The sequence below is a fragment of the Triticum aestivum genome, chromosome 7D (assembly GCF_018294505.1).
Source record: "Triticum aestivum cultivar Chinese Spring chromosome 7D, IWGSC CS RefSeq v2.1, whole genome shotgun sequence".
Taxonomy (NCBI): domain Eukaryota; kingdom Viridiplantae; phylum Streptophyta; class Magnoliopsida; order Poales; family Poaceae; genus Triticum; species Triticum aestivum.
Genome location: NC_057814.1, coordinates 152493410 through 152504776, shown reverse-complemented (window position 1 = coordinate 152504776; position 11367 = coordinate 152493410). Strand labels below are relative to the sequence as shown.

The following is an 11367-nucleotide window of genomic DNA, read 5'->3' as shown; positions in this document are numbered from 1 at the left end:
CTGATCTTGATCGTACGCATTTGCGTGTATGATTAGTGTACGGTCGAATCGGGGGCGTCATATGGTCCCTCTTTTGTCTTTTTTTTCAGGAGATATGGTCCCTCTTTGCAACAAGAGCTTTGTTTCAGAAACATGTTGACTATTGCAACAAGAGCTTTATTTAGAAATATGCTCCCCTGAAACCGTCGTTCACCGCGAGCTTCGCCAGATGGTGGTGAGGGAGGATCGGTGCTGCCCGTCCCCGCCTTCGCGCCGCCGCGAGCGAGCACCGGACCTCCGACAAAAGTCACCTTGCCACCATCCTCCTCTTCCTTCTGTTTTCTCCATCTCTCTGTATCTCTCGCCGCGGGAGCGCTGTTCGCCGGTGCCGTCGCGGGTCCTTGATGTGAAGCTCGCCATCAACCCCGCCAGACCTCGTCGAGATGAGCTCCCACTACATCCGGCGTCCCCACCTCCTGCCCGCGGGTCATCCTCGTCGGATCCGGCGAGATCCGGTTGGAATCCTCATCGCCGTCGCGCTCCTAGCCGCATGAGTCTCCGCCCCCGTGGCTCCCGAACGTCCCTGCCTCCTGCTCGCGCACCATCCTCATCAGATCCGGCGAGATTCCTTGCCGCCATCGCCCTCCCGGCCGCACGAGTCACCGCCGCTGCAAAAAGCCAGACAGTTGCAAAACTCTCATTTTTTGAAACAAAGGCTCAGTTGCACAAACACATGGACACGGGGTGCTCTCGACCATCTGATCAATAGATGACCTGACGGACACGGAGCCGGCGGACGCGCCCGCTCAATCGGCCGGCTGAAGGTTAGCTTTTCCGTAGGTCTTAACTCTATTTTCGGTATATACATTGGTTAGGGACTCCACGCATTCCCTCCCATCTCCTAACGATGTGATAATCCCAATGAGTAAAAGACAGCCCCGGTCCCCTAAAAAAAGACAGCCCCGGTAAAGAGGCGGCATCAAGGGTAAGGGTCGCGATGACATACCGGCTGAATGCAGTTATGCAGAGGGAGCGGGAGTGATGGAAGTACGTGGTGTGACGATGCGCGAAGGGGAGCCCGAGGCCGTGAGGCAACCAGGAGGGGTGTCGGAGGCTGTTGCGGTGAATACTGAGGAGTAAATTACCATCCTTAAAACATTTTGAGAGAATACATTTGTTCATGCATGAAAACGCTGAAAACCATAGGCCCGGTATTGGTTGTGTATTGGCTAGCTTCAACAATATATCAACAATTTTATGAGATAATTACCATCCTTCGAACATTTTGTTCATGCATGAACATGCTGAAAACCATAGGCCCTGTATTTGGTTCGTATTGGCTAGCTTCAACTATATATCCACAATTTCACGAAGTTGCCATTGTACTTTTTTCTCAAAGGACGACTTTTCCTATTTTGTACAGTGGACATAATGGCAGCCAGGCTTAATTATCCCTCACAAAATAGGTTTGTTCAACACATAAAGAAGTAACTTCTATCAGATTAGGCAACATCGAACCAAATTAATAAAGGGCGCTGCTACGCGTCCGCCGGCGGATCTTTTTTAGAAGATCCTCGCCGCGCGAGCCATTTGATGTGACGACATCGTGCGGCAGAGCGGCGTCTTTCACCATTGCAACAGAGCTGCTGTTGCAGAAGTTTTCCAACAGAAGTCTTGTTGCAGAAAATCTTTGCAACAAAGATATTGTTGCAGAAACTTTTGCAACAAATGTATTGTTGCAGAAAACTTTGGCAACAAAGGTATTATTGTTGAAAAACTTTGCAACAGTGGTAATGTTGCAGAATTATTTTTTTGTCTTCGCCTTCGTATGATGTTACAGAAGAAAGTTTTTCAACATGACTTATGTTACAGAAAAATCTTTCTTGCAACAGAGAAGAAGTTGCAAAAAAATCACCACCGTCATTCGCCGAGAACTCTGTTGGATGGTGGTGAGCGAGGATCAGCATTGCCCGTCCCCGCCTACGCGCCGTCATCGACGACCATCGGACCTCCGACCAGATCGCTTGCCTGCCCGCACGTCATCCTCGTCGGATCTAGCGAGATCCACCTGCAATCCTCGCCGATGTCTACTTCCCAGTTGCACGAGTCTCTGCCCCAGCTGGTCTCGGACGTCCCTGCCTCCTGCCCACGCACCATCCTCATCAGATCCGGTAGACAATAGCAACTTCACCCCTCTCCCCAACCTCGTAGCAGGCAATAGCGTTTGCAATAGCTAGATGCAGCCATGTACGCTCTCTCATCTCATGCTTGGCTGACGATTTGGTATGTGCCTGGGTGGATGTATATCCATGGAAGGGACCTGGAGATAGGAGACGAGGTTGAGGTGAAAAGTTGTGGTTGTGCTCCTTTCATTTGAGATAAGAAGATAAGAAAGGGAGAATGATGATGCGGGCCCTACATGGTCACGTGCGGCACAACTGGTGGATTGGTTTTGCAGCGTGTTGCAAAATCAGCTTCTGCAACAAGGGCCATGTTGCAAAGCTCGTGCGTATAATGAGGGTTGTTGTGCACCACATGATTAGAAGTTAATCTGATGGTTGCCGAGGTGGTGGACGCACGCCAAGGATCCGCCGGATGATCTCAAGCATTTTCTAAAAAAGTAGGGGTAATATCACTAGCAGCCATAAAACTTACGCCAGATGTTCGGTTTGGTGCTAGAATTTTAAAAATACAAATTTGTGGTCATCTAACTTAACTCAAGTGTGCAGATACTGTCACAACACCTGTATGCGAACGAATCTGTGTGTATGGCTCCACCTGTCAGCGAGTGTGGGATGCATTTTTGCACAGAACACCCTTGTATTTTTTTCGAAAAAAGCTAAACACTACGATGAAGTTTTGCATGAAACTCCCACACATTTTTATTATTTTGTGGAAAAGACCACTGTACTGCGCACAAGTGAGAAAATTAACACAAAAAGGGCCGTCAGGTCTCAAACATGCGAACACAATTTAACACACGAGGCGCCATAGCCACTAAGCCATTCACGTTCAACTATCTAAAATGGATAACAAGGTTTGTTGACCAAACACCATGTGGAGCTTAAACGGGCTGCAGATACCACATCCCACTTTACATGTGCTATTTTCTTCAAGATAATTGTAAAACATAGGCAATAAAGTTATGCTCAAATATTTGTGTCTTAAAAATATACATAGAAACGATGATTGGTAAATAAAACATTTAAATATAAACCTATCTATTATATAATTTTTTAATTAATACAGACGTTAAAAATGTTTATAAAATAAATATGTTTAGTTAATATGGATATATGAATTTATTACACATGGCTTATATTCAAAAAATTAAATAATATAAATATTAGACAGGATTGAATATCCGTATCAACAGCTTAAAATTTAAATTATGTATATTTTTTATTATGTGAACATTGAGCTATAAAAATGTGCATATAACTGTTGAAATGTTCGTATAATTAAAATAATACTTTTAAATTGTAATTTTACAAATATTTGTATTATTTTAAATTTAAATCATGTACTTGCTGGTCCAATATCTGCTTCCTGCAGGCGAGCCGTGGTACGACTCGCAGACGGCAGCTAATAGCCACGCCCCGGGAGCCTTGGTATACGGCGCCTACACACACAAGTACAAGGATCGTATTGAAACATTTTAAAAATATGAGGACAGTTTTGGAACTAGCCAGCAAGTATGAGGATGATAGATGCAATTATCTCTATGTAGCATAACGTTTTGCACCGGTTCTAAGAACTTTCTAGAAGGTTCTCTGGATCGGGGTTTTCTGTTTGTTTTCTACCCTGTTTTTTTTATCTTTTTCGCATATTCTGCTTTTTTCATTTTATTATCTTTTAAAATATTTCGCAATTTTATTTTTTCATAAATTTAGAAAATTCTTCAAAATTTAAATATTTTTTATGAATTGTAAAATGTCATAATTTTTTTTTAAAATGGAATTTTCCGAAAAACGTGTTCATGAATTCCGAAAAAATATTCACGATTTGAAAACTTAAGTCACAACTAAAAAAATAAAAAATCTAAAAATGTTCACTCTTAAAAAATGGTTGAAATTTTCAGAAATAATAATAACTAGCGGGTGCACCCGCGCATTTGCGCGGCTAGATTAGTATTTATATTTAATAATTTTTGTTTATGTAACACCTGCTTAATGTTTTTACACTATTTCCATTTTTATTTTATTTTATTAATACTTTTTTATTTCGCTGAAGGTAGTTATCATAAGAGGATGACATATGCCAGCAATTGTGATGTGATTTTGTTAGAAAACTATGTCGTTTGTTTATTTTAGATCACTATTATCATCCCCAGAAAAAGTTATATTTATTGTGACATTCATGTTGCTTCCTTGAGATACCATATGCACACTTCATAATGGCGATATGAGCTTGATCACAAAAAATAAGTAATTTGTCCGGTTCAGTCTTATTTCATCGGCAGAAGTGCATCGTTGATGTGAATCCTATATTGATGGACATGCACCTTATTTTATGTAGAGGGTACACATGGTAACTAATAATAATTAGATTGATGGAGAAACAGAAAATTGTGAATGTGTTGGCAATATAATGTAGATTTGATTTATTTTATTTTTTTAATAAATGTTTTGCATTTAGTTTTTTTCAAACACGTTGACTTTTTGTTGTGACATTGCACATAATATTTAAATTATTGTTCTTGGGAACTTTCTTATATATTTTCTTTAGCTTCATATATGCGGTTGTTTTTTCTTTAAATTACCTATCTACTATATGTTTAGATCTTTCGTTCATTTTTTTTATTTCTTGTAGAACTATATGGTTCTGAACTCTTATCCACCTAAATTATACTATCAAATTAAGCAAATGGACCGAATCTATAAGAAATGAAATATAAAGTTGCATATTTATTTTCCTTTATTTTGTACCGCTCTCATTTTAGTCAAACCAATGTAGAACGTGTTTCCTTCTTTTTTCTTTTTCAGCGTATATGTATAATGTGCATCATAATTTTGTGACGCTGATGTTGGAAGTCCATTTTGTGACGACAAGAACGACACAAAGAAGATGGCCCCTTGCTTTGCATAATGTGCATCATAATTTCATTAACAAATATTTTCTGTTAAAATGAAGTTTAGATCTTTGGCTATACTTTTTAGAATATTTAAAGCATTCATGTTAACATTCTAGCACAGATTATGCCATTGTAATTAGAACTTATTGGATAATCCCGTACATACTTTTGTTGTTAATGCATGGATCTAGATTGAGTTTTGCTATTTATATACCTTGCATTTTTTTAGGTAATTGAACTGACATTAGGGAAAAAGTTATGATGGATTAACTTCTAATATACTCCTATAGAATTGACATTCAAGTGTTACCAACTTTTAGAATTCTGAGAATCATGTTTAAAACTTGTGATACACAAATAATATGCAATAAGATTTTAAAACTTGTGCCCATGCAGAAAGTCAGCTAGCTGTACGCACTTGTAATAGTAGTCTGCATTGTAATGTTATTTTTTCCTGTTGACCAAATAATTAGAAACCCAATCTATAATATCCTTTTGTATACAGTATTTCCGGCCATACCTAACACATGGACGTCATGCTTTTGAGCCATACATTGTATTGTTTAATCATGATTTGGCCCTCATATGCATTTACTTGAATAACCAAAAATTAGAAGATCTCTTTGTATACTACATTCCTTACGCTATCTTCGCTTGGGCACTCCGTGTCGTCAATCAGCACCTTTAATCCTTCTCTGTTTGTGACTCTTGATAATGCCACATATAGTTGGCCATGGCAGAAGACTTGCTTAGGCAAATATAGACCCACCTTGTTTAGGGATTGACCTTGGCTTTTATTTATGGTCATTCCAAAACAAACTGATAGAAGATATTGCCTTCTTTTCAGCACGAAGGGCCACTTCGAGTCGCTTGGTGACATAATGATTTTAGGTATGTATACCTTGTCACTGACGTGTGTTTCTGTGATTATTTGTGCCTCAGTGTACCTGTTTTCCAGCGGTGTGATGGTCATTCTTGTACCATTGCATAAACCTGCCGCTTGATTGATGTTGCTTAGGAGCTTAACCGGCAAACCTACCTTCAGTTTTAGCTGACTAATCTGAACTCACTTCTGGATATCCCACATGCCTACACATGACCATTGGTTTTGATGCAGGCCCATCAGACTGGTTCAGATGATTACCACTCCGTATCCCCGTACAGGAATCTCCTCTCATTTCTCTTTCGATCCCCACCAAGCTCCTCATCCAGTTGTGCCATTTCTCCCGATTTGCTCCCCGCAAAGGAAGATGTCGCAAGTTCAATTAGGAATCTAATTCCCAGATTATCCTCACTCTACTTGGTTCTCATTTTCTTTGAGTTGTGGTGGCGCAGGTTGCCGTATGTGTGTGTGGATGCATTTACGCGTTCTCTAAGATGCGGATCTAGTCTGGCGGCATGGGCACTGGGAGGGCAAGGCAGAATGCGGCGTGCTGCTCAACCTCGTCATGGTCAGTGGCTGGCAGTCGTAGCTTTGGTGCTGGAGGTTGGTGGATTGGAGGATGTGTGATGGAGCTCATGGAGAAGGGGTGCACTGGTTCATGAATATTTTCTGTAGGAAAATCCATCCTACCACCTAGTGGTAGTTACCACCTAAAAATCCACCGCTGATCTCATGTGATTAGATTGACCGTGCTACAGAACTCTAGATCGCCTACAGAATCGTAATGGGTTAGATGAGGTTCCACCCGACCCGTTTGGTCTTGTTATTAATTATTTCGATTAGTTTATTTGGTGCTTATCCAGGACGTTCTGATCGGGAGCTTATCCAAAAATTTGAATGCAATTCTATCAGCTCGTACGTCCTTATCCATCTAGTAACGAACCAAATAGTTTTATGCACGTAAAAAATAACTTTGTCAGTATATTCTTGTTACCAACAACAAACAGATATTTTCTCTATCTACCGTTCTGCCTGGGCGACAAATCCCTCACCGGCTGGAGATGGCGGACAGTCGTCGTCGTGAGTCTCGCCGGCTATGCTTGCATCATACGGGATTCTTCCTTGTTCCGTGCTTTTCATTACATCATGCTAATTCTTTCCTTTGCGTTTAAAAGGTCACCAGCGAGCATCTTGTTTCTTTTCACCGGTGTCTTTTTCCGGCAATCATCCGACCTGCAGCCGCGCGGCCGCCGGTGGGGGACGACGTCCATTAATTTAACTCTGTGTTAGCGCTACACATGCACAATGATGTCTGCATCGACCTGCCGCCAGGGAACATGCATGGTCTGATTCAACATCAAGGACGGCTGGAACATACTCCTCCATTTATTTGTCTTGCATCAATCAAACACTCAGGAATCCATGAATTCATCTATGAAGTAGGACGTGCTGACGTCCGTAACATAATTTTCATACATAATGCTACTTTGAGGTAAAAAGGTAGGATAATTAAATTATGCGCCTTTGAGGTAAAAAGTAGGATAATTAAAAGGACGGATTTGTAGGCTTCAATATATAAATGCAAACATACTGCATTTGTGGATTCCACAACTTTAAAATTGCTAAATGCATAAATGGATTGCTCATTGATCTAAAAATGTCTATCAAATTCTTCCAGAGAGTAGCATGAATTGTTTAGCCGCTCCTTGGTCTTTGATCTGAAAGTTTCTATCAATTTCTTTGACATAGTAGCATGATTTTTTTGACCTTGTAAAAGTAAATTTATAAATAATAAACATGTTCATTCATCAGGATCGTATGAAGGCTGATAAGCTCATCGGTTGTAGGGTTAACCGAATCCCACATTCTCACTGCTTTCACTTGAATGTTCCAATTCCCCCCTCTTACTATATATATTGGTAAATGCAAATATACGGCATTTATGGATCCCCCAACTTTATTAATAAATGCATAAGTAGAGAGCGCATTGTTTTTTAATATGAAAATGCAGCATGAATGGTTTGGCCTTGTAAAAATAATTAAATGTACTTAGTAATAATTGTTTTAAAGAAAAGAAGAATTGGCATTTACATTTATAAGTATACATGTTCATCCATCAGGATCGTAGCTAGGTTGATAAGCTCATTGGTTGTAGGATTAACCGAATCCCACATTCTCATTGCTTTCACTTGAATGTTCAAAAATCTTGCCCTTGTCGTTAAGTCGCTCAACTTCTTGTACGACATAGATTTTCGGCTTTAAAATGAATGGAAAATAGTTGTCAATTGATAAAGTTATTATGAAGATTTTCTCAAGAATAATTGAGTGTAGTAAATAATAATGACCAACTTGATGATTCAGGTGAGATGTGATTTGTCAGGTCTTCGTCCGACGTCGAGCTACTTGTCGCGTCAAGCAGTTGGGCATGGCTTCGTCAGGTGTCGAGTTGCACATCGCGTGGTTGTGCGGCCCAATTGGCCGACTTCGATTCTTCGATGGTGTGTTCAGAGTCACAATTTCCGGATGACTTCTATATCTTTGGCAGTGCGCACGTGTTGCTGTTTGGAGTAATTTCTATGGGTTACTATGTACGGATTATTGCAGCTGACACTATTTGGAGTTCTAACTGGATCTGTCATATTTCTTTTTTATATCTTTTGAATAGGCAGAAAATAAAACGTATATTTTTAGTAGGCTAAACATAGTTGAGCTTTGCCTTTTTTTTTGCGTCAGGAGTCTATGCAACGCATCGGATGTGTCCATAGGCGTACATGGTTCTATGCCTGATTGTGTCTACATGCCTTCTTATATTTTTACTTTTTTTATTACGGGACTCTTTCTACTAATAGGATTGTCCGATTCCCTTGTGTTACACGCCCCCAAGTTCTTTTGTGCTAGACCGATTAGTACTCTAACTCCTCTCTTTTGAAAAGAAAATTCTCTGTTCCCTTCACACGTATTGCAAACATGTACAAATCTCACGTAGGCCATCACATCCGGATTATAGCGTGTCTTTCCTATTGTTATATTTTTTTCTTCTCTTTTTTCTAAAGGTTTTTTTAGGGGCTCTTTTTTCTAAAAGTTGTATTGCTATCCTGTACCATATGCTTATATATATCATATATGCATGTAACGTGACACCATGGAAGTTCAATATTGCCTGTACATATATTTTACGACGTTACGCAAAAACCTTTAAATCTTAGCCGTTATTATTCTAATCTAACGGCCTAAAAAATATTAGCATATGTGGATGAACGTGATGGCTTATTTGACTCTTGTTTTAAGTATATAATAGATAATTGAAACAAATTTGCATTTTTATAAAATTGTTCATTTTTTCAAAAATCATGTTTTCCAAAAACTTTCATAGTTTCAAAATGTTTGCAAATTTGAAATTTGTTTGATTTTTTTAAATTCAATATTTGAAACTAAAAATGCTCACACTATTGAAAATTCTTTTTCCTGTATTATTTTGAAAAAACTGAATAAAAATGCATAAAAACCGAGTGTTCCGGTGCATCGACCCGAGCTGCTCCATTACAACGAACCAAGCCGCTCTATAATAATCCCAGATTACTGTGCGTCATAATGATAATGGGCCCGCACAGTCAAACGCTCGCCTTGTGTGAAGTGTTGTCTATGTGACACATAATGCGTCACATAGGAGCTCAAGACAAAAGGTACACCTTCGAGGCGATGCAGGCGCATAACCAGCTGTCGCATGGTACACCTAGCCGCCACCACGTGCTGGGTGCAACCATAGGACCACCTCCGCTGCCTCAGGCCAACTCTAGCGCGACCCAAATCGTCCGCGAATGTCCGTTTGCGTCAAAACACGGCACAACGCTAGACCCCAAACGGATAAAGTTGTTCGCAGACGTCTGTTCTGGTCCGATTCAACCCCAAATCTGGAGCAAAGTTGCGGAAAAAATGGGTCTGTGCAGACACAAACGGGCGTTGTCCTCGTCCTCTCTCGTCCGCTCTTGTCCGCACCTGGCCCATGTATCAGCGACCCACGCATCGAGCCCCTGGTGACCTTGTCGTTCTCGTCGCTCCCCACGCCCGCCACCGCGCTCCGCCAGCCCACCGCCGCGCCCTCGCGCCCGCCGCCGCGCCCCTCACGCCCGCCGCGCCCCTCGCATCCGCCGCCGCGTGCAGCAAGCCAGCAACAGCTGGGTGCTAGCTAGCTAGCTACTAGTGCATGCGCAGCAGCAGCTGGGTGCTAGCTAGCTAGGTAGCTAGCGCGTACTAGCACCAACTCCAGGGCGAGCTTGGAGACCCGGCACTCGGCTCGTCTAGCAGTAGCTTCACGGCGGCGGCCACTGCCGCCCCAAAGCGCGTGTCGCCGTGCGCGGCCACCGTCGTCCGGTTCGCCGCGACTCAGGCCTCCAGGGCATACTCGGCCACCGTCACGTCCTGCAGCCGGCGCTTGAGCGTGTCCACTTCCTGAGCCCGGTGCACCACGCGGCCCGCCGCCTCGCCCCGCCCACGCAGCTCGGCTTGCACGGTGAACAGGGCGTCCATCTCAGCCTCGCTCGCGGCGCGCAGGGCGGCAACATCCACGCAGGCCATGCCGGCGAGTGCGTCATGCCTGTAGGCGACCTCGGCAGGGAGGAGCGGCGGGTCGATGCCGAAGGCGTGGGAGAGGGACCGGACGAGGTCCCAGAGGTGGGAGGACGGGAACGCCCAGGAGCGGAGGTACGGGGCGTCGGCGGCGGTGACGAGGCCCGAGCGGTCGACGAGGGGGTGGTCGGTTCTAAGGACCGTGCCAATGGACGGCGAGAGGAACACGAGGGGCGGGCACCGCGGGTAGCGCTCCAGGAGCCAGATGCGACCTCAAGGAGGAGGAGCTCGGCACGGGGCTGCAAGCGGACGTGGCGCGGCGCGCGGGGCTGCGGCGGGGGCGCGCGCGGCACAGTGAGCTTGGGCGCGAGGCGGCGGCGTGTGCGGGGCGGCACGGCGAGGCGGCGGTGCACGCGGCACAGCGAGCTCGGGCGTGAGGCGGCGGCGCGCACGGGGCGGCACGGTGAGGCAGTGGCGGGCGCGGGGCGGCATGGCGAGCTCGGGGCGAGGCGGCGGCGCGCTGCGACGAGCCGGGACGGACCGTTTTTTCTAGCCATGCAACAAGGTCACGTAAGTAAGTCATGCATACAAGCCATAAATTACTTTACCTTTTTGACATTACTTTATGCATGCAATGTTGCTATATCATCAGTCCGTGCATGTTAGTCAGAAATTATTTTTTGCATTTAGATACGACATTGTTTAGAAATTCGTGAGTGCCGCCATATTTTAAATGGCATTCGTGTAAGTGCAATTTTCCCTCTTTTTATATGCTTTATTTTTAATTATTTTTAAGCTAAAAATTTTCATCCAAGTAGTTTTATATGTTTATTAACCAACTATTTATGCATTTTAGGCAAGGTTC

At 43.3% G+C, this 11367-nt stretch overlaps 1 pseudogene; it reads right to left on the bottom strand.

Moving 5' to 3' along the window:
- Positions 1-10187: 10187 nt before the first annotated feature.
- On the bottom strand, positions 10188-10994 carry LOC123170993 (protein ELC-like; annotated as a pseudogene).
- Positions 10995-11367: the final 373 nt, after the last annotated feature.